The sequence below is a fragment of the Schistocerca piceifrons genome, chromosome 8 (genome assembly GCF_021461385.2).
Source record: "Schistocerca piceifrons isolate TAMUIC-IGC-003096 chromosome 8, iqSchPice1.1, whole genome shotgun sequence".
NCBI lineage: Eukaryota > Metazoa > Arthropoda > Insecta > Orthoptera > Acrididae > Schistocerca > Schistocerca piceifrons.
This window is the reverse complement of record NC_060145.1, coordinates 169419329-169447049: the sequence shown is the minus strand read 5'-3', so window position 1 is coordinate 169447049 and position 27721 is coordinate 169419329.

Genomic DNA, 27721 nt, shown 5'->3' with positions numbered 1-27721 from the left:
GTCTAATGAAGTAGTGTTCATTTTGGATATTTAGCTACAGTTTGTATCAATGTCACTGAAGACTTTAGTGAAATAGCCTCAAATGTGTGTCAAATGTAATTACTCAAAATATCTTACGTACTACTAGACCACGTGCACTGTGATTCATTTCATACGATTGAGTACTGTAAGAAGCTTGAGGGTACATTACACATTGACCTTCATATTACAAGTGTCGATATATACAAAGCATAAATGAATTTTAACTTCACGCACAGCCCGTTGAAATATACTGAATGCTACCCACCCGTCAAACCAAATATGCGGGTTGCCTACACAGGGAAGCGCAGGCTTTCTCCGTTACTTCATCACCGCGTAGCCATTCAGTACGTGGGCTTGGTTCATCAGTCCAGACGAGATAATTCGCCCATGGACTGATACTCGTATATGGTTAAAGATCAGACAATATTTTTATCATCACAAAACGTGGAAGCATTTTGCTGATAGCAAGTTTTTTTTAATAATTAATACTACTAAAATCATATTTCATGCGAATCATTGAAACAAAGTTCGAATTTAAGCATGCTCTAAGTTATAAGTATTAAGAGTTACGAAGAAACGTAATTTTCTTTTCGCTACAGGGAATGACATCTGCAGTCACAGAGACGTTGCTATCGCGTTTCCGTTAGTGTGGGAACAATGATATGTTCCTACTCGCTTTCAGGCGTCGTAGACACTAAAACTTTGACCCACCGACGAAAACAACTGAATTTTGTTACATATTGTTTTTCGTTATTTTGCTGCATGTTTGAAAATTTGATAAGGCATTAGTGCAGATGCGTTAAAAATGAGTCCGTGATAGTAAAATGGGGCAACCCTCAATTAATTGAGGCACACGTGTCTCGCATCTGTTGCGATATCACACACAGTATAGTTCATATTCGTTAGTTTACCTTCTCGCCTTTAACTTGTGTAGTTCATTTTAAAAAAACGAGAAACCTCATACTTTCTTAGGTTAATCGTTAACAGAAATCGGAATTATCTTGAAAAATACTGTTAAATTTCAAATGAATGCATACGTAATTCCTTTTACAGGGCACTTTTCTTTTCCAACTTTCGATCGGTCACGAGATTAAAACCACAGTGAAACTGCGGTGATGCTTTTGCAGATGTGTTGCGCTGTGTTTCCAGTATGCCTGTCTATAATGTCATGTCGCGGTTTTCAGTTGTGAGTGCACAGTGAGTACATAAGGATGCCTAGAAAATTGCGTCTACCACCAAGTGTGAAATCCGGCTGAGGGGTTTCGCCTGATTCCGTTCAGCCCTCTAAAGTAACTGTCGTCAGTTTCCTTCCTCATGACAACTCTCGGCGGGCTATTGCAAATTCAACGAAGACACTCCTAGCGTTTTCGAAGGGAAGTGATTGATCACCCACCCTTTAGCCCGGACTTGACTCCCTCCGATTCTCATTTCTTTGCTCACAAGAACCGTCGCTTATGAGGGCGGCATTTTGGCACAAACGATGAGCTGCAGACCATTGTAGGGAATTGGCGAACATCACAAGACGTTGCCATCTATTGTAAAGGGTACTGGAAAGTAGGGTTAGGTGACCCACCGACACCTCTCGGGTGCGATTTGCCTTCCTTCAGGCGCTACGTAGTCCGCCAGGCTGAACTGGTATTGAAGTTTCTGACAGGAACTTTGTAATGTGTTCGATAAAGTTGCATGGGGGCACCGATTTGCCGAACTGGGGGGTTCTTAATGGGACCCTTTGCTGTTTTATTCACGCAGATGTTAATGTTGCACTCCCCCGTGGTTATGCCCAAGAGGACGGAAAACAGGTGGAGGATTGAAAAAGCGTGAGTACCCTTAGCTGCTTCGGATCACGTTAAAATTTCGTCAGTTGGTTTTGAACGGTCACTGGTGACTCCAACCTGCGTGAGGGAACAAAAATTGTGGTCGCGCTGCACTCCAAAGGCGCGCAACCACGTTTGATGGGTTTACAGCCCCACAACGTCCTTAGGTAAGAATTGAAATGCCCGAGGGTGTTAGCAGTATCAAAGGTTGTCAAGAACGTCTTCTAATTGCTTGTTTGCATTGTGAACTATCGTTTTCGACCGCTAAATGAGTGGAAATCAACGTTCGCTTTATGACACCCTGAGACCTTTTGTTGTCGATTTTGAGTGGCGATGGGTCTGAAATATTTTCCTGGATCACCTCTAAGAAACCCGCGTGATAACAACGCTGGGTGTCGCGGTTCCGAACTACTTCAGAGAGCCGCCGAAAGAAGAGGTGAAATGTGGTCAATAGTGGCTGCGACAACCTTCTAATCGAGTGACAAGTCTACGGTGGTGTTGAGCAGAATTGTGGTGAAATCTGGGGCCAATGCAACATAATTAACCTACCGTACAGCCCACATGAACTTCTGAGCTGTTATATTTTTTTCCCATGTGTTAACGACACTTTACTGTTCGAATCATCGCCAAGCCCTATTGTGACGTCGCAGGGCACTACGCTTTTTCATCGTTACAGAAGAAGACTGTAGGCATCTTTGAGCCAAATTTCAAACTTATGCGTCGCCATGGGAGACAATTATGCGGTTTCGAAAACATGACCTTTTCTGTTGTGCAGTGTATTCCGAGAGATTATAACTTTTTAAAACAAGATGTGATTTAAGTTCTGGATATAAGGAAGTTCTTGATATAAGAACATTGCCAGTCTCAAAGTTATGCAGTTTTATCGTACGAGTCAATACCTCATATTTCAACTTACAGTTAGCTAACCGCTTAAGTCTGTATTTTTGGTGCACTCTTTTCTCGGTGGGCAATGTCCCATAATGCTGGCAGGTGCAGTTGCGCCACGTAGCTTGCTCACTCCTTAAACCAGTTATTTGTTGATTTTTTCCCTCAGAAGCGAACACAACGAATTAAATAAGGGAATTAAATTTTATTCTCCCGTAATTACAAGTCGTTTTCTGCGTGGAGTATTTTTATACAAGGTACCGCACTGACACGTACTCTACATTCTACTCACCAATAACACGTCTCTTTTCGAGGGCCTCTTCTCGTGAAAACTCAAGGTCTCATTGTTGGCCTTTCCGACTTCGTGCTGGCCAAAGTTTTGCAAAATTCCAGGCTGTAATACGAGTAGCTTTTGTTATTTGAGGTGGGTGCCTAATTGATGACCGTTGTTACGAAGATGATACGGCTTATTGTTTTCCGAAAATAATCAGCAATTAAAATCTACTGTTCCCGGCACTACGTTTTTGTACAGATCGTCAGCGATGAAATATTCTACGTCCGGCCAATGGCGAAAGATCTTTCGACAACATTTTTTCCTGTGTACTCCTTGCCCTTTGGTAGCTCTACAACTGGGAATCGTTACTGTCCACGTTTCCCCTATTCTTGATAGCATTTGGCTTTTGCATAATGCTGTTCTCTGAATTTACTGATTGAAATGTACCGTCATACAACGTGCTGTCCATCAAGATCTCTCTCCTGCCCTTCCATTTCATCAACAGCTGCTTGTTACTGTACACCGCAACGTAAACGTCCAACTTCAGGTTTTCGGTTTTCATAAAGTCGGGGGACTTCTCTTTGTTTTGTGACATTGTACCGACAAAGTCACCATTATTACTCGTTAGTTTGTCAACCAAATCTTGTCTGTCGAGGAAAATACAATAACTCTTTCCAGTCGAATCATGAACAAACGCCAAAACAATTCTAGCAATTTTTTTATTCTCGTGAGGATTCTGACTGCCACAATTTGTGTCTTTACCAATACAAACAATAAAAACGTTATAGCTGACCGAGAATATAGTGTAATTATCACAAAACATTTCTAAATATTGGTGTAGATAAATGGTCAAGAACAACGTCACAAAGAATACGATATGTTTACAGTTTTTATAGATGTTCTGTTTCCCTGCGCCACACGGGACACATCTAATCGGTAATCTAATGCTGTCCATACCTTATCTAGCATAACACGAGTGACGGTAAAAATATCTGTTGCGATGCTGTGGCGCAGTTCTCCGAGGTTATGTGGTAGTCGGGGGAATATGAACGCTGTCCTTGGTGTAATCTCGCAAGAAAATATCGTAAGTTGTCAAATCTGGCGACTATGGTGGCCACTGTAGAAGTACCAGACCAGCGCCAGGTCAGCGGCTGCAGCACGTCATCCAGATAATCTAGTGTGGGAAGGCGGAGATGCGCCGTATTGTTTAAAGATTAAATCCCTGTTATCAGTTTAAATTTCAGCTTGTCGTGATAGGTGATAGCACTGACAGTTCTCTCAGTTAAGAAGGGTTCATAGTCTATCTTGTTAGACGCGGCACAGAACACGTAAACTTTCTTGGAATACCGGGTGTGTTCCACAATTACATGGGTCTCTGGATACGAAGTCTTTCGCGACGTATTTCTTGTATAAAAATCTCTCGGTGTACATGCCGCATCAATTCAGGATAAAACTCCAAGCTTTCGACCACTACCTCCATGGTCGTCGTCAGGGCTAAAGATGACTGTCGTAAACTAGCGAGGCTCCCACTTTTATATGCAAAGGACGGCTTCTGATTGGCTGGAATACGTCATTGCAACAGCGATATGGCACGTAGTGAAGTGGTGCCTTCTACTTCCATAGATGTAGTTTCTATCCCATGTTGCTTGCAGCGCCATCCCTTGAATCAGGAGGTAAAGTGCGGGAAGTTTTCCTCTGCGATTTTTCTTTATCCAGTGCGCTGCAAGCAACGCGGGATAGAAACTACGTCTATGGAAGTAGAGGGCACCACTTCACTACGCGCCATATCGCTGTTGCTATGACGTATTCCAGTCAATCAGAAGCCGTCCTTTGCATATAAAAGTGGGAGCATCGCTAGTTTACGACAGTCAGTTTTAGCCCTGACGACGACCATGGAGGTTGCGGTCAAAAGCTTGGAGTTTTATCCTGAATTGACGCGGCATGTACACCGAGAGATTTTTACATGGGTCTCTGTCCTTCATTTGCATGTGTTCTGCTTGTTGATCTTTCCTGAAAGAAAAAGTGGCTGCAGACGCCATGGCTTTTCCCTGCCACAGCTATAATTTGTACGGTTTCACTGTTAATCGGTTACGAAGTATTTTCCACACTGTTGGCTGAGGGACGTTAAAGTCTGCACTGAATCGACAGGGAGACTTTGTGTGGGATCTGGCAACATCAAGTCCCTAACTAGGCCCAATTTCTGTTATGACACGCTTGATCGATCCGCACGTTTTGCGTCGCACAAAGAACCATCCTCCACGATATTTTGTACCACTTCACTACGCTGTTGTAAAGTGTTTCGCGACACTTGCCACGGGAAGCACTCTCTTGTACTCTCACTCCAGACCGGCAACAAGAAAATTCTAGCAATAGCAGTGCCTTCTCTGCCTGTTTTCAGCAATTTAATCTCCACATGCTACAAGGGCCTCAGTCATGGAGTATCCGAAATGGAGTTAGTCCGTTTATGTGCTGCTGTAAGGTAGCTTCATCTTTTAAAGCTAGAAGACACTCAGTCGGATGCTTGCTCATGGTAGGAAAGATGCTATGTTATGTGCTCTAAGGACTTCAGTCAGTGACTGTAGCTATTTTGTCATGTCAACATAGTCCTTCCAGGAGGGACCAGAGAAGCTGTCTGCCAACACATTGAAAGTTTTCCAGTAAAAGAAAGTCATTGTGCTGACAAGGGTATAAAATATTTAGGTCCCAGGCTCAACATTTTAGTGATAAGTACATTGTTTAAGCAGAAACATCACCAGGGAAACATCGTCTTAAGCTACATTTTTCAACGAAAATTCGATTTTCAAATCAGGCGCCGTCAAATAGAGTGCTGCTGCACATGCGAAGAGCTAAAGGTGAAAATGAGAAGCCCTCACGTGACGATGTTGCAAAGGAAATTTGGAAATTTTTGGCAAGATATTTAAGACCAAACTACTCAGGTCATCGGTCCCTAAGCCTACACCTTACTTAATCTAACTTAAACTAACTTACGCTATGTAAAACACACACACCCATGCTCGAGGGAGGACTCGAACCTTCGACGGGGAGTGTTGTGTCGGTATCTGGGCCGACACCGTGAAGTTGAGATGGCTGAAAATGCACGCTAGACTAACGCAGACGGGCGTGAAGTACTGGAACAGGCTACGTAATTAATGCTAAGAAGAAAAGTACGTAGCTTGATTAATGCTTATCTTTAATATCATTGTGGTACATCGATCTTGACTATACACAGGAGACTTTAAGTACAATCACTGTATGGCTAATGGCGCCTTGCTAGTTCGTAGCCATTAACTTAGCTGATGGCTATTCTGTCTCTCGGCTAATGAGAGAGAAAGGCTTCGTACATCTGGTCGGTAGCTAGGTTCTCGTACAACTGGGCGGTAGCTAGGTTCTCGTACAACTGGGGCGAGTGCTCTCTCGTATCACGAGACCTGCCTTGGCGGTGGCGCTAGGTCTGCGATTACACAGTGGCGACACGCGGGTCCGACATGTACTAAATGGACCGCGGCCGATTTAAGCTACCACCTAGCAAGTGTGGTGTCTGGCGGTGACACCACAGGGAGGATGTTGCAAAGCAATGTGCTACTGAAGAGCTAATGGTTCACAAGAGAAGAGCCAAAAATTTTAGACTAAGCTTACAGGAGAAGCTAAAAGGACAGACGAGCACCTTGTACTCGCTATTACACTAAAGAGCCAAAGAAAATGGTACACCTGCCTAATTTCGTGTAGACTCCCTTCGAGTACGTAGAAGTACCGCAACACAACGTGGGATGGACTCGACTAATGTTTGAAGTAGTGCTGGAGGGAATTGACACCGTGAATGCTGCAGGGCTATCTATAAATCCGTCAGAGTACGAAGGGGTGGGTATCCCTTCTGAACAGCACGTTGCAAGGCATCTCAGATATGCTCAATAATGTTCATGCCTGAGGAGTTTGGTGGCCAGCGGAAATGTTTAAACTCAGAAGAGTGTTCCTGGAGCCGCTCTGTAGCAATTCTGGACGTGTGAGGTGTCACATTGTCCTGGTGAAATTACCAAAGTCCTTCGGAATGTACAATGTACATGAATGGATGCAGGCGATCAGACTTGATGCTTACCTACGTGTCACCTGTCAGAGACGTATCAAGGGTCTCGTATCACACCAACTGCCCACGCCCCACACCACTACAGAGCCTGCACCAGCTTGAAGAGTCTCCTGTTGACGTGCGGGGTCCATGGATTTATGAGGCTGTTTCCATACCCGTACATGTCCATCCGCTCGATACAATTTGAAACGAGACCCCTCCGACCAGTCAACATGTTTCGAGGCATCAACAGCCTAATGTCGGTGTTGATGGGCCAAGACGAGGCGCAAAGATTTGTGTCGTGCTGTCATCAAAGGTAAACGAGTGGACCTTCGGCTCCGAAAGCCCATATCAATGATGTTTCGTTGAATGATTTGCACGCTGACACTTGTTGATGGCCCAGCATTCAAATCTGCAGCAATTTGCGGAAGGGTTACACTTCTGTCACGTTGAACGATTCTCTTCAGCCGTTGTTGGTTCCGTCCTCGCAGGATCTTTTTCCGGCCGCAGCGATGTCGGAGGTCTGATGACTTACTGGATTCCTGATATTCACGGTTCACTCGTGAAATGGTCGTACGGCAAACTCCACACTTCGTCGTTTCATGGACCCATCGCTTGTGCGCTGACTACAGTACCACGTTCAAACTCACTTAAATCTTGATAACCTGCCATTGTAGCAATAGTAACCGATCTAACCACTGCACCAGACACTTGTCTTATATAGGCGTTGCCGACCACAGCGCTGTATTCTGCCTGTTTACATATATCTATGTTTGAATAAGTATGCCTGTGCCGGCCGGAGTGGCCGTGCGGTTCTAGGCGCTACAGTCTGGAGCCGAGCGACCGCTACGGTCGCAGGTTCGAATCCTGCCTCGGGCACGGATGTGTGAAAGATGCCCGTGCTCCATAGAATCCTGCCCAGAATACATCAAAATACGGTTGAAGCTCATATAATTTGCATTTTGCATTCACGACATAAGAGTGGAAACAAGGGCCTAACGAACTTTGCACTTTTCCTCTATAAATTTCTGTAAAAGCTTTCCTCCATCAGTCAGTGAATTGCACTTATATTCCGTCAACTTTGGAGGACAGACAGAACCGTTTTGTATCGAGAAAGTTATTGGCATTGACTGACTGTAATCGGTTTGAGAAAACTCAGCACTATATCCCTTTCTTCCATGTGACAGAAATTTCAACATAATTAAAAGATAACTTAGAAAGCGTAACAGATTTAATACGCTACACGAACTAATAACGCTCATAGTAAATTCCAGAAAAGGCTAAAAATTTATTCCGACAGAAAGTGATGTCATAGGTATAATGAATTTCAAATCGTGATGGCAGCAGCTTACGAGACGAATTGTGTTTCAGTTGGAACTTACCTTAAAAGTATTCCAAGAGCTAAGGAAATCCACCTTTTTATCAGTATTATTGCGCATTTACATACAGCACTAGTGCAGCATTGTAATACATTTGTAATTATTGGTTATTATTGAAGCCACTGTCGAAAGCATTTATTAAGGGAAAAAACAGTAACTACTGCAAGAAACCCCGAGAAGTGCAAAAAGAACCTGTCATCGAAGTTAAAACTTTTTTATTTGCAAAATTTTTGTTTCTTAACAATGTGAAACGAAATTTGGTATTCACACCTACATTAAGCATCACTGATATTTTTCTAGGGGAAAAGATAAAATGGTTTAAGTATAATTACGTTTTTATTAGTTTTCTTGGAACAAGGTTGGAACTACTTAGGCCCTTTTAGCATGTGGCGATTCGATTACGGTCGGTGGCTGTCCTGTCGATAGTGTTTCGAACTAACTTGACGGCACCACATCTAATAAACATTCCAGAGTTTGTCCTTCACGTATCGTATCGTCTGTTATACTGTGTGTAGTCATTTATCTACACCGACATCCTGAAATGTTTTACGGGACGTGTAATTGTTTTGTAGATATCTTAACTGACGAGAAATACCATCTAGTGTAGAAAGTATTAGCTAACAGCACTGTAACACCTGCCTGCGTGAAACTCGTCAGTCTCACTAGCCACAAGACACAGAATCCTGCGGAGGGATGTACCTGTCGAACCCGCAGAGAACGAGCCGCCCAATTGCTGATACAAACGTCATGCACACTTAAAGGGTTAACAAAACTAACAGGGTCATTCTATTTTACGTTTCCGGTGTCTTCCCAAATGCTCTTAAGACGAGTGTCGGAATGTTTCCTAAGATAAGCACACTGCAGCTTTCAATCCTCATATTAGTTCATTTAAAAGTTACGCCCCATCTCTAATGACACAGTGATTGAGGGGACGCTAAACCTTAACCTCCCTTCCCTCATTCAATTTCCATGGGTGTCTTCCACTGTCAGTTCAGGGATGCTCGTGTATCTCAGCTAGCAGCGTCTACCTCGTGAGGCAGGCAGTTGAGGCAGAGCGGGATAGAATTCGCTCGGCGGGTTGGTCATATTTCTTCAGATGATAGAGAAATGTATTCGTTAACGAAGCAAGCGACTATTCAGAATAGGCCCACAATGAATTGTGAAATATCTTGGTCGCAAATTAATTTATCGACGCTCTTCGATATATTATCATCAGACATAGGATGAAGCAGGAAAGCAGCAAAACAAGCCACTCAGAAATGGCATATCAGATACCGAAAATATAGCTCTCATATGTGTGGAGACAGGTAACAAACTGACCGCTGACTGATCGTTGATCTGGTACATCGGGGCCGGCCTGGGTGGCCGAGCGGTTCTAGGCGCTACAGTTTGGAACCGCGCGACCGCTACGGTCGCAGGTTCGAATCGTACCTCGGGCATGGATGTGTGTGATGTCCTTAGGTTAGTTAGGTTTAAGTAGTTCTAAGCTCTAGGGGACTGATGACCTCGGAAGTTAAGTCCCAAAGTGCTCAGAGTCATTTGGTACATCGGGAAGCCTACGTATGGTTTTTGGTGGTTTTCCTGTATCCATGCTCGTTTAGGCAAATGATAGACTAGTCCTCAATCTCTGACTCAGAAAATACGTCACATAAACAGCTAAAATACGATACAATGCAGAACAAAGTTCACATGATTCACAGATGGTGCAGACAACTTTCCTCTCTTAGGTTAAGTGGCATCCGACCACAAAGTGGTGGCTGGAGAGGCGATCGGACCGTCGGTGCACTGGATGTTTACATCATTTGGAAAGAGGTAAAATCAGGACACGTCGAACAAAAATTCACGCCACCAGGAAACTGATGTCCAGTTTCTGTTTACTTTGGCATATTGAAGGCGTACAGAGTTATGAGCCTCTGTGAGCAATGGCCTTATCGCTTTAGGGGACGGTAAATGTCAACTGAACGCAGTTCCCTTCGCAGCGTCTGCTCGGAAACTCGTTGACTTGGACTTGCATTTACTGACTGCAGCAAATCCTGTTAGGTTTGAAACCGATTGTCACTGACAATACGTGATACCAGTCTCCAGTCCTTGTCAGTTAGGAATTTTCTTGTGATCACTGTTCTTACAATCTGCTCATAGCTGCGAGAGATGCACTATTGATTGTCCATTCTGATACAGCAGAAAATCGGGCAACTTCGTCTATAGTGTGGTCATAGTTTTGTCCAAACACGAGAGCACCTTTATGTCTGATTCAATCTAACAGACCACCACGTACACACCACGTTACTGCCGTTACACCCCAGCTCTGGAGCGTCACTTGAGCACCTGGTTCCACTTCTACACCATCTATAGTCCTCAAAAACGACTGGTGTGCTCTTTGAAGGGTTGACTAACATTTTTACCGGTAAGCTTATTTCCTGGTGGATACGTTTCTAGTGACTGATCGCCAGTTTGTAATTAAATAGTAATGGACATTTTCGTCAATTTACATGCACTATTATTTGGTCAGCTGCAGGATTTTACACGAAGTGAATGCGTATGCAAGTCTTCACTCATACCGGTAAGCTCGCGTAGTAACCAAAATTCAAGGGACGACACGGATCACACAGACGATGTCGTCCTTTTAACCCAGAGTTTGTGAGTTATGCATGCGGGCGGGGAACACTGAAAATGGCACGCAACAGAATGCAACCAACTGGTAGACATCTGACATTTGGAAACTTCCTGGCGGATTAAAACTGTGTGTCGGATCGTCACACAACCCAGGGACTTTTGCCTTTCGTGGGCAAATTGTGTAGCGACTGAACCACTCAAGCGTGATTCACGACGTGCCATCACAGCCTTACCTCCACCAGTACATCTTCTCCTAACTTCAAAATTATGAAAAAGGTTTGTCAGTTGTACCTGTATAGCTCATCACTTACCCGCAAAACGCAAAGGTCCTAGGCTCAAAGCCCATTCCGGCACGCAGTTTTAATCTGCTAGGAGGCTTCATATCAGCGCACACTTCACCGTATGGTGCAAATTCTTTAGGCAGTCGTTATTTTGCTTGTAAGCCTTCACCCTGTGTTGTCAATTTTTGTTTAAAGACTGATGTTCTGGATATATCAAGGATTACTGATTCACCCAGTTTAGTTACATGAGTGTATATTACATTGCGGCGAAGACGAGCATCGGTTTCTTAGAAGGAGACATCAACCTCAGCAACTTCCTTCACTTTATCGATGCATCGAGAAACAGGCAATATCCGTAAGTTTAGTAAAATATTTTCAGCCAGTATGTATGCTACGGATAGAAGTCACCTCAGCGTGTGGATGCTTTTACAAGTAGGCAACCTATAGGTGTACCACTTTCAGAAGACGCATTCCGATTCCGTATTTCTAATTAAATGTACGCAATAGTTTCTTCCTCAAAATTGCAATGTTACTGCCTTCTAAGCTTATGTTCTTCTCAAATTAGTCTTAATTTCCCTTTTTTGGGAGGTCGGAATCATGAATCTTCCGACTGCTTGGAACTGGCCCGCCTGCTCAAAATTCCACATCGTACATCTTAAAACATTGGTTGAATATATTACGACGTCCATGTTCTTCTAAAGCTTTGGCCCGTCTACTGCTCTTATTCCCTTATACCTATCATACCGTCCCTTTTTCTAGTCAGTGTTTTCCATAACTCCTTTCCCTAGGCAATTCTCCGGAAAACTTTCTTATTTCGCACCATATCAGTCCACTTGATTACCAACACTCTTCTGCTATGTTGTATCCACTACACAATAAAACATGTCTGTTGACAAGGAGATTGATGTTCGCATTGGAAGAGCTTGAAAACTTTTGGCAAGTTCTCTATACATGTTTGGAAAAACAATAAACGCTCTTTGACCACCAAAATTCTTGATTATCAAATTTGCGTCCCGAGCATCCTTTTGTGTGCATCGGAAACATGGACTACTTATGCCAGAAAAGAACGTCGCCTTAATGCTTTCCCCATGCGGTGCCTGAGATCCATCCTCATTGTATAGTGGAAGGACCGAGTGACCAACGAATCAGTGCTATCTAAAGCTAACTGAAAGAGCGTTTCACCTATTATGAAGCAGAGACGATTCCGCTGGCTGGGACACGTCTACCGTATGGAACCGGAGAGATTATCGCGTGAGGTGATGCGTAGAGAGATTTCTACAGCCGAAAGACCCGTAGGACGTCCTCTATTGAGGTTCAAGGACTGCTGAAAACGAGATATGTAGAGCTTTGGCATCAACCCCAACATATGGGAGCGACGGACTAGCATGGGACTAGAGTGGCGTAATATCATCTGGAATGTCGGAGCATGATGAAGGCTTGTTAGACAGATTAAGGCAGAAAAAGATTCGCAGTGGTACCACTGGTCCTGCCTCATACTTGTGACAAATGTGGCAAGCGATGCCGTGCTGCCTTTGGCTTGATAAACTATATGAAACAGTGTAGCACATAACCAAGCAGACACTGTAACAATCATCTGCGAAGATGACCAACGGCAACTACTCTACAAGAGCTGGGAAATGGAACTCGATTCAATAAACACGCACCTGTTGATTCGTAGGTAGAATTAAATGGACTATCATTTCGATGCTTTTCGAGCAACGCATGGTGCTCATGTTGGTTGTATGACATAATGTCTGTGTGAACAGAAAATTTCGAAACTTTCTCTATCCAGCCACATGCACAATATGTTTCTGTCATTCATAGTTGTCTGTAAGAAACAAATGAAACCTGTTCTCTCTTTTCGAATCATCCTGTATACACTGAGGTGAAAAAAGTCACGGGATATCTCCTAATATCGTGCCAGTCCTCCTGTTGCCCGGCCTACTGCAGGAAATCGACATGGCATGGACTCAATACGTCGTTGGAAGTCTGCTGCAGAAATATTGATCCATTTTGCCTCTATAGCCGCCCATAAATACAGAAGTGTTTCCGGTCCGATCTCCCGATTGCGTGCCATAAACGTTTGTTGGGGTTCATGTCGGATGATCTGGGTAACCAAATCATTCGCTCGAATTGTCCAGAATGGTCTTCAAATAAAAATTGCGTCATTGTTTGGGAACATGAAGTGCATGAACGGCTGCAATTTGTCTCCAAGTAGCCGAACATAACCATTTCCAATGATCGGTTCAGTTGCACCAGAGAATGCAGTCCATTCCATGTAAACACAGCCCACACTATTATGGAGTCACATTCAGCTTGCACAACACCTTGTTGACAACTTGGGTCCATTGCTTCGTGCTGTCTGCACCACACTCGAAACGTACTGTGAGCTCTTACCAACTGAAATCGGGACTTATCTAACTGGGCCACTGTTTTCCAGTCGTATACGGTCCAACAGCATTGGTCACTGGCCCAGGACAGGCGATGACGTGCTGCTAGGAAAGGCTATCGCTTCGATCGTCCGCTGCCATAGTCCATTAATCCCTGATTTCACCCCACTAACCTAACAGATACGTTCGTCGTACGTCTCACATTGATTTCTGCGGTTATTTCCCGCACTACTGCTTGTCTGTTAGCACAGACAAACGCCACTGATCGTTCGTTAACTTTAATGCCGTCAGCCAATTCGTTGTCTGTGGTGGGAGGCAATGTCTGAAATTTAGTATTCTCGGCACAGTCTTGACACTGTGGATCTCGGAATATTGAATTCCCTAACGATTTTCGAAATGGAATTCCCCAAGCGTCTAGCTCCAACTGCCAGTCTGTTAATTTTCGCTATGCGGCCACAATCGTATGAATCATCCGAGTACAAATGACAATTGCGCCAGTGCACTACTGTTTTATAACTTGTGTACGCGTGACTACCACCATCATTGCTTCGAAACCTGGAAAGTACGGGGTAAAGGCCAAAAATGGTCAAGCGTATACAGGGAAACCTGCTGAAGGAAGGTATATAAATCTAAGAAATCGAGTGGTACATGATTTAGTTGATAACGTGAGGGGAAGTGGTAGGAACAGTACGACTGATAACGTTTTTACTAGTTTAGATTCGGGATAGGACCACCTTGCTAACAAACTGACACTTGCGGCAAGTATTCCGGCCAACCGAAAAGAGTTACCGAAAGAAAGGCTGGCATCAAAACCAAGGAAGGCCATTATCAATCACTTTTGGGTATACAGAGAATACTGTTTTAGCTTCTTATGTTCGTACACACAACAAATCAGTTATTTTGTTGTCCACTCTACACTAAACATTTGATGTAAGTGAGCATGAACAGAAAAACCTTAAATAATAATATTCTACGACTCAACAAAGTCAGCAGTTGATACAGTTAATACGATGGCATGACATTATTCAGCGAAACGTGGAGCAAGAAGGTGGCCACTTGTATTTTTTGATGTACTGGATTGAGCGTGTGTCAGTGCTTACGTTCCGTGCTGTACATTTCTACATGACATGAGAAGTAAAAATGAAAGAAGAGAATTCCTCTCAGAACTGGGAAAAGAACTAGTCAAAGTTCATAGGGGAAGACGAATTCTGTCTCCCCACTGCAGGACACAAAGCATTTGTTCAACAATAATTTCTCCATGTGTCTGAAGGACAAGCAGAATGATAACCAAGACGTAGATGTTACAAATGTGGAGCGAGAAAAGCGAGATACCTGCCCAAGGTCAAGGATAGGAATGTCAATCACCAATGTGATGAGTGTTACAAGTTTGTTTGTAAAGAGTATGCCACATTAAGAGTGTTGTTTAATGAGTGTTCATCATATGACGTGAAGAGCGAGTAGCATTATATTTCTGATGCAGTTCCTTGTAAGTGATATTACACATCACATTAATTAATTACAGTATTGTTACATTGTGTGTGATATATGAATACAATGTGTTAAAGTAATTTTTGGAACTAAGCAAACCAAACAGTATTAGTATTTTCACATTTCAAACATAGCTAGTAAATAATTAAAGCTTACACGTAACTATAGCAAGCAACTATAGAGCTGTAATTTCAGCAGTGTGCATGGGTCTCTCATTAAATCATTATTGTTGTCGTGGAAGAATTACATTTTATCGTCTTAAAGTTGCTAGAATCACTTTGGGGGCAGAAAACACCCCAGACATATAATATGTTTTTCCACAACTCCCTCCTTTTCACCCCCCCTCCGTATGGGTGGTAGGTAGAGGGGTTCTTATCTCACAATCGGCGTGCGCACAACGACTTGTCAAAGTTACATTCTCGCCAATGGTGTAGGAACGCATAGACGACGAACAAACAAACAAACGTCGTGATTCAGCTGCCCACCACTGTCGTATTATGCATCCCGCAGTGTTATATCTGGCCTTGAAAAACAACGAGCGAGATTTTCATATTCTCTCGCGCGCTATGCTCAGACTATCAGTTCTACACACAAATAATGGACAGGACCTTTTTGTAGGAAATTTAATGTAGTTACATTTTGAACCGGGACACTTTTTCGCTAGAAGCCGTAGTTCCCGAGTTATTAAAAAAAATGGTTCAAATGGCTCTGAGCACTATGCGACTTTACTTCTGAGGTTATCAGTCGCCTAGAACTTAGAACTAATTAAACCTAACTAACCTAAGGACATCACACACATCCATGCCCGAAGCAGGATTCGAACCTGCGACCATAGCGGTCGCTCAGCTCCAGACTGTAGCGCCTAGAACCACACGGCCACTCCGGCCGGCTGTTCACAGTACTCCCTCCTACCACTGCACAATTATTTGTGACTGCATGAATTATTTTCAACATTCGCCCGTTTTAATCTTCTGGCCTTATTACGCTACCCGCTTGGTCAAGCACTTACAAATTATAAAAACTGACGTTTCTCAAGTTTAGCTGCAATTTTGAGAATTTCAACTGCATAGAATAAGCAATTACATTGTTGTGTTCGTCAGACGTTCTGACTACGATACAACTGTGCTTGTATAAGGGTTAAGTTTGGACCGAATTGTCAACATAATTAGTTTTAACAGAAAGTTTACAAAGTCGGTTTTCTTTCATAACTATTACGGTCGGGTTTAAATTAACAATGTTAACGAAATAGCCGACTATGCTGGTGGAGTTTAGCGTAATCAAGAGAGACCAGAACAAGTCGAATATCGAGAATAGTTAATACATTCGGAAAATTTTGTACAGTGGTACGAGGGAGTACCGCGAACAATATACTAGAAATCCTGACAAGTGAGGGATGAATGTGGGGGTGGAAGTGCATCTGAATATGAAATGTCCTACAAAAAAAATGTCGGTTAATTTTTTATGTAGCACGAATAGTTTGAACGCAGCGAGTGAGAGAATATGAAAATCTCGTGCGTGGTTTTTGATGGCCATCGCGGGTTGCATAAAACGACAACGGTAGGGGCAGCTCAATCACCGTGTATCTTTGCAGAGACGAAGAATTAGGCAGAGAAAAGAGAGTATGTACCATAGGGCCTCTTGATAGAGTAAGGGTAAGGTAAATTAACGTACTGTTATTAATATTCAAGAGATTTGTGTTATTACTGTTCAAGAGATTTGTTTTTTAAAGGGTATGGGACAGCTTTTTCGTGACCTGTACTACGTCTATTGTGTCAGACAGCCGGTGGCACCTGCCAACGCCATGGTGGCAAACTGTGGGCAGCACTCACGCTAGTGCAAGCCGACACCGACGAGTCCGGCATTGCTGGAGGGTCCAAAGAGAGAGAGAGAGAGAGAGAGAGAGAGAGAGAGAGAGAGAGAGAGGGTGGAGAGGGGTGGGGCAGAGAGAGGCGTGTGGCGTGGTCTGGCCTGGCTGCCGTGTATTTACCGTGCCCGGCGCCGCGTGTGTACACACGGCAGCGCGCAAAGTATGTAATTACAGCGACGAGTGCGCGCTCCCAACCCGGCCCGGCTGGCCCAAGTTCACGCTCTGTCGGCCGCTGCAAAACACACACACACACACACGCACACACACAAGCAAGCACGCACACAATGCGACAAAGCGCTCACACACGGACATCCTGTCATGGGCATTGTTCGCATATAGCAGCAGCACCGGTATGAACTGCGAGCACAGGTGCCCTTAAGGCTGTGTTTCGCAACGGATGCAACGGAATCCTACTTCATCTTATTGTTCTGCACGGGTCTCCACAAATAAGGGACAAAAATCAAACACATAGCAATAGCGAGAGCAAACAGAAATTAAATTTATGTGTATAGGCTCTCTGACAAAAAGTATCCGCCAGGTACCTGTTAGTGGACATTACTTCCGTGTGTGTACACTCTTCTCCTTTATGAAGGTTTGGACTCTGTCGGGCACGTGTTCACTGTGGAGGAATGGCACCCCATTCTTCCTCAACTGCCGAAACGAGAGAAGGTAGTGATGTAGGATGCTGGGATCTGGGACAAAGTCGACTCATCCCGAAGGTGTTCCATTGTGTTCAGGATGGCACTCTGGACAGGCCAGCCCATTTCAGCAATGTCACTGTTCGAAAACCACTCCCTCAGAAGTGCTGGTTTATAGGACGGTGCACATTACAATGCCGATGCAATCATCACCTCCGAAATGTTCTTCTAAAAATATGGCTCTGAGCACTATAGGACTTAATATCTGAGGTCACCAGTCCCCTAGACCTAGAACTACAATATTGGCCATTAAAATTGCTACACCAAGAAGAAATGCAGATGAAAAACAGGTATTCATTGGACAAATATATTATACTAGAACTGACATGTGATTACATTTTCACGCAATTTGGATGCCGTAGATCCTTAGAAATCAGTACCCAGAACAACCACCTCTGGCCGTAATAACGACCTAGATACGCCTGGGCATTGAGTCAAACAGCTCTTGGGTGGCGTGTACAGGTGCAGCTGCCCATGCAGCTTCAACACGATATTACAGTTCATCAAGAATAGTGACTGGCGTATTGTGACGAGCCAGTTGCTCGGCCACCATTGACCAAACGTTTTCAATTCGTGAGAGATCTGGAAAATGTGCTGGCCAGGGCAGCAGTCGAACATTTTCTGTATCCAGAAAGGCCCGTACAGGATCTGCAACATGCGGTCATGAATTATCGTGCTGGAATGTAGGGTTTCGTAGGGATCGAATGTAGGGTAGAGCCACGGGTCGTAAAACAGCTGAAATGTAACGTCCACTGTCCAAAGTGTCGTCAAAGCGAACAAGAGGTGACCGAGACGTGTACCCAATGGCACCCATACCATCACACCGGTTGATACGCCAGTATGGCGATGACGAATACAGGCTTCCAATGTGCGTTCACCGCGAGGTCGCCAAACACGGATGCGACCATCATAATGCTATAAACAGAACCTGGATTCATCCAAAAAAATTACGTTTTGCCATTCGTGCACCCAGGTTCGTCGTTGAGTACACCATCACAGGCGCTGTGATGCAGCGTCAAGGGTAACCGCAGCCATGGTCTCTGAGCTCATAGTCCATGCTGCTGCAAACGACGCCGAACTGTTCGTGCAGATGGTTGTTGTCTTGCAAACGTCCCCATCTGTTGACTCAGGAATCGAGACGTGGCTGCACGATCCGTTACAGCCATGCGGATAAGATGCCTGTCATCTCGACTGCTAGTGATACGAGGCCGTTGGGATGCAGAACGGCGTTCCGTATTACCCTCCTGAACCCACCGATTCCATATTCTGCTACCAGTCATTGGATCTCGAACAACGCGAGCAGCAATGTCGCGATACGATAAACCGCAATCGCGATATGGTACAATCCGACTTTTATCTAAGTCGGAAACGTGATGGTACGCATTTCGACTCCTTACACGAGGCATCACAACAACGTTTCACTCCGGTCAACTGCTGTTTGTGTATGAGAAATCGAGTGGAAACTTTCTTCATGTCAGCACGTTGTAGGTGTCGCCACCGTCGCCAACCTTGTGTGAATGCTCTGAAAAGCTAATCATTTGCATATCACAGCATCTTCTTCCTGTCGGCTAAATTTCGCGTCTGTTGCACGTAATCTTCGTGGCGTAGCAATTTTAATGGCCGGTAGTGTACTTAAACCTAACTAGCCTAAGGACATCACACACATCCACGCCCGAGGCAGGATTCGAACCTGCAACCGTAGCGGTCGCGCGGTTCCAAACTGAAGCGCCTAGAACCGCTCGGCCACACAGGCCGGCTAATGTTCTTCTACTGTACGGAATATACAATATGTAAAAAATGTTCATACCCTTTCCCATTTAGCGATTTCTGAATCAAAATAACTGGATCTCACCATAAACACGAAAACGACCCCTATTACTTCACTGTTGCCACTACACGCGATAGCAGTTTACTGCAACAATATCATGACGGTTTAATGCGTCCTCTTAAAATTAACCACTTTTTAAGCGCATTCTTCCCCACACTACGGACGCCAAGTGTGCGACTATCAAGCAGACACGGGGAATGAATGTTCCAAATATCTACTGCAACGTTACGTACACGGGGTTGCACAGCGGTGCTACGTGTGATTTACAGGTGAAGGTCCAGTGCGTCCTCCTCCTACTTCTCGTAATTGAATTGTAGCGAACTTCCTTACATCGCGCCTGGTAGATGTTCCAGCTGGTTTCTTCTACATCGGTCGCAAGCTCTAACTCTTGTGCAATTAACAGTGCTTAATATTGTGCCAAATGCGTAGGTTTAAATTGCAAGCATAATAGGGATGGTAAAATGTTAGGCTGCCAATTAATTTTATTTCACCAGTCGCAAAATTAATAAAACCATTTCTGGAGCCAATTTATTGCAAATATTCATAACAAGATTTACCGTCAATCGTTAGTTCCCGACCAATGTAAAAAAGAAGCTCCACACGATCTTTGAATCAACAAAAGATCCCACAAATATGTTTTCCGAGACAACTATAACAATTAATTCCACCTTTACGTAGAGCTGCACTTCACACACTACTTCCCATGTTGCCACCTTGAAAGCCGATGGTGGAATGCCTTAAATCAACACGACATCCCATTAGTACGTCATGCGAGGAAATTCTTCAACAAACTGTTCCGTCTTTACATGAGACCAGATTTTATACACGGATTCACGTGTTTCCTCCTCGGAAACCGATCGTAGACTAGACGTGAGCTATCTCCTTCCCTCTCAGGGCGCACTTGTGACTGGTCCATCCTTTCCATCAATAAGCTATGACAGTAACTAAAATTTGTAATTATCATTTCCTTAGTGATATTGAAATCATTATTAGCAGTCCGACTGCTTAGGTGAGTTTTAACGTGCTTGCCTACTATGCAGCGGGCCCGGGTTCGATTCCCGGCCTGGTTGGGGATTTTCTCGGCAGGAGGACTGGCTGTTCTCTTCACCCTCTTTTCATCATCACCGACGCGCAAATCGCCCAATGTGGCGTCACCTGAAATAAGACTTGCAACCATGCGGCCGAACTTTCCCGGACGGGGACTACCGGCCAGCAATGCCACATGTTCGTTTCATTACAATTTTAATTATTAACAAGTCTTCAGTGAAAGTAATGTCATCTGCACGGCTGGAGCTGATATTAATATTTAAACAGTAAATATAAATAATAAAAGATTCGCTTCTTGGGGGTCCAGCGTGGTAGATGAATCCCCACTATCTCCCTCTGCTCCATTACGATGCGGTTCTTACTCGCCTGGCCATTCTCAGGGTATGTGACCACCTGGAGCGTCGTTCGATGACTGTTTTGTGACCCTACCTGCTTGCTAGCCTCCTGTAACAAAATCTTCCTATATTGTGCACTATAACATAACAAAACATGTAATAAACCTGGGCAGTGACGTGGCATAAACGCCACGTAGCATTCTCCAGCACTGCGCCAAAATAAGAGCCTTCTGTCGGACTGCCACAGGGAATAACGTGATTCACCACTCCAGTCATCCACTGCTGCCAGCGTCGCTCTTTGCACCATCTCAAGCGTCGATTTGCTTTCTCTACAGAAATGTTTGGCTTGTGCTGCTTGACCATTGTTCCCCATTGTTCTTAATTCCACACACACAATAATTGTGTTAGCTGGAGTGCTAGCATCAATTTCGAACTCACTACTAATTCGTTACACAAATTAGAAGCGATTTTTACAACCGCACTCAGCAGTGCTCTACGGTCCCTGCCTGTCAGTATATCTACATCTACATGATTATTCTGCTACTCACAATAAAGTACCTGGCAGAGGGTTCAATGAACCACCTTCAAGCTGTCTCTCTACCGTTCCACTCTCGAACAGCGCGCGGGAAAAGCGAGCACTTAAATTTTTTCTGTTCGAACCCTGATTTCTCTTATTTTATCGTGATGATCATTTCTCCCCATGTAGGTGGGAGCCAACAGAATGTTTTCGAAATCGGAGAAGAAAACTGGTGATTGAAATTTCATGAGAAGATCCCGTCGCAACGAAAAACGCCTTTGTTTTAATGATTGTCATTCCAATTCACGTATCATGTCTGTGACACTATCTCCCGTATTTCGCGATAATACAAAACGAGCTGCCCTTCTTTGTACTTTTTCGATGTCATCCGTCAGTCCCATGTGATGCGGATCCCACACAGCACAGCAATACTCCAGAACAGGGCGGACAAGCGTGGTGTAAGCAGTGTCTTTAGAAGACCTGTTGCACCTTCTAAGTGTTCTGCCAATGAATCGCAGTCTTTGGTTGGCTCTACCCACAACATTATCTGTATGATCGTTCCAATTTAGGTTATTTGTAATTGTAATCTCTAAATATTTAGTTGAATTTGCAGCCTTAAGATTTATGTGAGTTATCGCGTAATCGAAATTTACCTGATTTCTTTTAATACTCATATGAATAACTTCACAGTTTTCTTTATTCAGGGTCAATATCCACTTTTCGCACCTTACCTAAATCATTGCAATTCTTTTTGGCCATCTGATGACTTTACGAGACGGTAAATGACAGCATCATCTGCAAACAATCTAATAGAGCTACTCAGACTGTCTCTTATGTCGTTAACATATATCAGGAACAATAGAGGGCCTATAACACTTCCTTGGGTAACGCCGGATATTATTTCTGTTTTACTCGATGAATTTTCATCTATTAGTACGAACTGTAATCTTTCTGATAGGAAATCACGAATCCAGTCGCACAATTGAGGCGATATTCCATAGGCACGCAGTTTGGTTAGAAGACGCTTGTGAGGAACGGTGTCGAAAGCCTTCCGGAAATCTAAAAATGTGGAATCAATTTGACATCCCCCGTTGATAGCACTCATTACTTCATGAGTATAAAGAGCTAGTTGTGCTTCGCAAGAACAATATTTTCTGAATCCTTGCTGACTATGTGTCAATAAATCGTTTTCTTCGAGGAACTTCATAAAATGTCAGCCTGGGCTTGGTGTAGGTGCCGTTGTTCCTTCGCGTTTCTACTTGTCAGTCACGTCACCAACAGACCACTTTAGCAGCTTTAGGGCGAGCAGAATCGTTCCTGATGGAAGCGCTACTCAGCCATAGCTACTGAGGTGTGATCCAGTGACTGTTTGCAGAATGAATTTTCACTCTACAGCGGAGTGTGCGCTCATGGGAAACTTTCTGGTAGATCAAAACTGTGTGCCGGCCCGGGACTCGAAACTGGGACCTTTACCTTTCACGGGCAACTTTTCTACCAAGTGAGCTCCCCAGCAGGACTCACGATACGCCCTCACTGCTTTACAGGCTTTGGCTATGCCATGTCTCCGTAATACCTTTTCTTCCCGGAGAGCTAGCGTCGAAAGTTTCGCAGGAGAACTCTGTAATGTTTGGAAAATAAGAGATGAGGTACTGGCGGACGTACAGCTGTGAGGCTGGGTCGTTAGTCGTGCTCGAGTAGCTCAGTTGGTTCAGCGCGTGCTGGCGAAAGGCAAAGGTGACGGGTTCGAGTCCCGGACCGATATACAGTTTTGAACTGCCATCAAGTTTCACCCAATGACCAGTCCACATCGCAGTCACTGAGCTCTCCTGAATAACCTATACTGTTTTTACTACTTCTCCACAGACAACACAATAGCCGCACCTTCCTCTGTACTAGAAGGTTCGCCTCTCGTTACATCTATTGTCATTTATGCTTTACTTAAGGGTCTGCGCCTACTTTAGATCAAATAGAGAAGGTTACTGCAATAGTGTTCCACAAAATTGTAGTATCTCTGCCATTTACTTGCGTCGTACGTGCGTAACAATCTGAATTCAGACGTTTCTAGTAGATAGAACGCAGTATTTCGTTATTAACGAGCGCAAAACACCAGTTGTAAATGTAGCAACGCCAGAATATTGTAGGGAAATGCAGTAGGATCCGCAGAGGATCAATAAGTGAAGCTGAGTCTGGCGGTTGACCCTCAACGTAAGAAAATGAAGCTTATTCCGCATAAATTGGGAAAATCAACATGAGTGGTTGATTATAGTATTAGCTATAATTGACTGAAAACACTAACAACCGTTACAAAAGCTCACCGCGCAAAAGATTGGTCACTCATTTAAAACAACACGCTGATCGCTTTCGAGCGATGACTACGATATAAAGTCCGCAGCTCGTGGTCTTACGGTAGCTTTCTAGATTTCCGCGCTCGGGGTCCTGGGTTCGATTCCCGGCGGGGTCACGGATTTTCTCTGCCTCGAGATGACTGGGTGTAGCGTGTCCTTCCTCATTATTTCATAATCATCGACTCGCAAGTCACCGAAGTGGCGTCAACTAAAAAGGACTTGCAATACGGCGGCCGAACTCCCCCGCATGGGGCCTCCCAGCCAACAATGCCATACGATCATTTCGTTTACGATATAAAACTGCTACCCGGCAGTAATGTGACCTCCCACCAATGACGTAAGTTGTGGCAGTGAAGCGATGCGAATGATTCAGTCTCTTGTATGAAAGCCGGACGCTGTGGCTGAGCGGCTCTAGGCGCTTGAGTCCTGCCTCGGGCATGGATGTGTGTGATGTCCTAAGGTTAGTTATGTTTAAGTAGTTCTAAGTTCTACGGGACTGACGACCTCAGATGTTAAGTCCCATATTACTTGGAGCCATAGTGCTCAGAGCCATTTTTCTTGTATGAAATCAGTGCAGTAACATCGGTCGACGTAGACACGTAACAGAAAGGCAGAAAGGAGCTACCGTGTTTGGACGGCACAGGGCGTAATCGTGAATTAAGTCTCATGATTAGTTGGCGTTTCAACGCGGACTGACCATCTAGCAGTACTTTAATTTGTGCTCTTGCATTAGAAGAAATAAAATCTCGAAAGATCGCAATCTCAGTCTGCCTATTGTTCCATTGCCCACATTTCATCGTCCACACTTGTAACAAATGAAGCAACAAACTCCATCCCTGTGGTTCACCCATATTGTTATTGGACCAATCTGTTGGAGGTCTGCAGCTTGTCCACAAAGTCCTGTTATTATCATTTGGAAACTACAGTGCCCGGTCACATTAATGCTGTCACCTATCAAAAGCCTGAATAACCACTTTCTGCAGCTCGTAGCTGCTGTAAGAGAATCAGTGAAAATCTGGAAGGCACTGATAGGGATGTGGAGCCATGCAGACTCCATTGCTGCGGCCAGCTGCGATAGGTTTTTCGGCTGAGGATCCATGGTGCGAACAGACCGATAGAGGTGGCCGCAAGTATTCTCGATTGGCTTTAAATCCGGGGAGACTGGTGACCACAGGAGTACAGTAAACTCAGCCTAGAGCTCTTGGAACCACGCCCGTACACTGTGAACTGTGTAACTGGTTGCATTTTCCTACTGGTAGATGCTATCGTGCTGACGAGAAGCAAACCGCATGTAGGAGTGTCCATGGTCTCTAAGTATAGATGCATACTTTTGCTGATCCACTGTGTCTTCCACAATTACGAGATCACCCAAGGAATGCCCTCCGGCCTGGAAACTTCCAACAATGGTTGCAGGATTTTTGCTCTCAGATATTTCACACCGTACACACCAACGGCCATCTGTCCGATGGAGTACAAAACGTGATTTGTATGAAAAACTATCTACTTTCACTCAATGGACGTCCAGTTGCGATATTGGTGTGCAAATTCCAATCTTCTTCGCCGATGGGCACATCAGCCGGGCACCTACTGCTGAGGCCTGTATGCAGCAACGATGTTGAGCTGTCGTTTTGAAACACTCTTGATAGCCCCTTGGTTCATCTGGGTGGTCAGTTTCTCAACAGTTGCACATCTGTTTGCCCGTACACATTTCGGGCCGTTGTCGACCACTGGAATCTATGACCCGTGGTGCACCAGAGCTACATAGGGGCCTGTTTTTGATGGCACCAGTTTGCCATGCAGCGTGTACTTTAACATCGGCGGGATGCGAACAGTTTGCAAACTTAGCCGTTTCGGAAAAGCTTCCACCCTTGGCCAAAAGCCACAGATCGTGGACGTCGGATAAATACCTCTGTTTCCACGTTACGACAACGGCTGTACTGTACTGTTTTGCACATAACCCCCCCCCCTTTTCCCCGACACGCTTTTACACGCCTTATATACCCTCCACTGCTAGTGCTGCCACCTGGCGTCTGTGAGTGGTTATTGCACGTTGACGTCGAACAAAGGCGGTGGTCACATTAATGTGACTAAGCCTTGTATTAGAGACAAAGCAAAATGGTTTGTTGTAGGACACTAAGAAGCTGTATAAGTTTTTTTTTTCTGTTACGCCAAGATTTCAATGTGAGTCTCTCTCGTCGGTCCTAGATCACCAACGCGATGTTATGCCCATGTACGCGTGAGCATTGCAGCATCAACAGTTGTGACTGCGTCATTAATTCGTGCACGTGTCATTGGCTGGTGTAGTGTACAAACGCTTAACGTAACACCACAAAAAGAAGTCTACTGCCATGATGTAAGGAGACTATTTGACACATTTTGTCTGTTTAAATTTTTGTGAGCACCTCATTACGGTAGCTTCCGTCGTTGCTGCCCCGCTGCACTGGCGTCGATTGTACCAAAGTACCACCATTGTTCCAGATTTGGATTTGTATGGCAGATGACACATCGCATCTGCACGTGGTCTGTTTCCATTTTGTTGCCCTCCAAGTCAAATATTCGACAAGTTATGATTTTTTGAAATGATAGTGGGGCTTTATGGGCACTCTACATGTAGATCCGCAGGTTGAGATCGTTGGCTCCATGAAACTTGGCCAGTGGTAGTGCTGTGTGTAGAATACTGCAGTCACTATGGGAATAGCTGAGCATGGAGTTGTAGAGCCCCTCTTCCATTGTGGCGAAATAAGGCAGGACCTGTAAAGTAATGATCAGGAAATAGTAGTAGACCCTCAACATAAAAAAAAGAACTGTGAAAGCAGGAAAAACCCCGTTATTGTTTGATTACACTACGATCGATCACGTCACGTCCATTAGATATAAAGGAATAAGCATTTGGAGCGATTTAAAGTGGAACGACGGGATAAAACTATCAGCATTTAAAGAAAACGCCAGACTGAGATTAGCTGGAGTAAGCAATTGTAGTTTTGTTTGACTGATTCTTGATGTTTGCTCGCCATGCCTGGAACCTTACTAGGTAGGATTAGTAGAGGTAATAGATAAGATTCCAGGGAGAGCAGCACGTTCCATGAGCGATTCGATTAGTGTGTATTTTGATACCCATTAGTGGATAATATGGGATGTGTCCACCCTTAGCCTTTGTGATGGTGTGTAGTCTGCTGAGGCGTCTGAAAGTCTTTGGAGGAATAGCATCCCACATTTGCACATGGGCGGAAACCAGAAAAGGGAATAATGTTGGATGTTTGGTCCCGAGCGAAGTCGACGTTTTGCCTGATCTCAGATGTGTTCCATTAGATTCAGGTCGGGACTGTGGGTGGGCCCATCCATTTCAGGACTGTTTGCGGAGAACAGACGAAGACGTACATTGTCGCACTGCGGTAAACAGCATAAGTGTGCGAACAACGATGTCCTCTAGGGGACAATGACCGAAATCGGAAATGTTCTCACCGCATGCAGCACACTGTCCACCTTTAATGTTGTAACACTGAGCTCCACCTATAGCTTATTTTAAACGGCATCAATTCGAGGTCCCACTAATAACGTATGTTCCGAAATCCACAACTTACGCGGATATACTTATCTCGTAGTCTTTCGCTGCCCATGGTTGCAGTTCCACGGTTTAGGAAGTTGACTGAGGTGTTTTTTTAACTTTGTAAGTAACGAACAGAACACTTGAAATAATGCTCGTTTATTATTTTACGTAAAAATATGAAATAGATGCACTCAAATATTTCGCTGCTTCACTGTTACCACCTTCACCTTAGGCAGAACTAGGAGAACGCCATATTGGACTCAAACGCATATCTGTATCACTCAAAGCGTGTGCTAGCTACCCAAGCTGATGTCGTGTCTAGAATGACACCA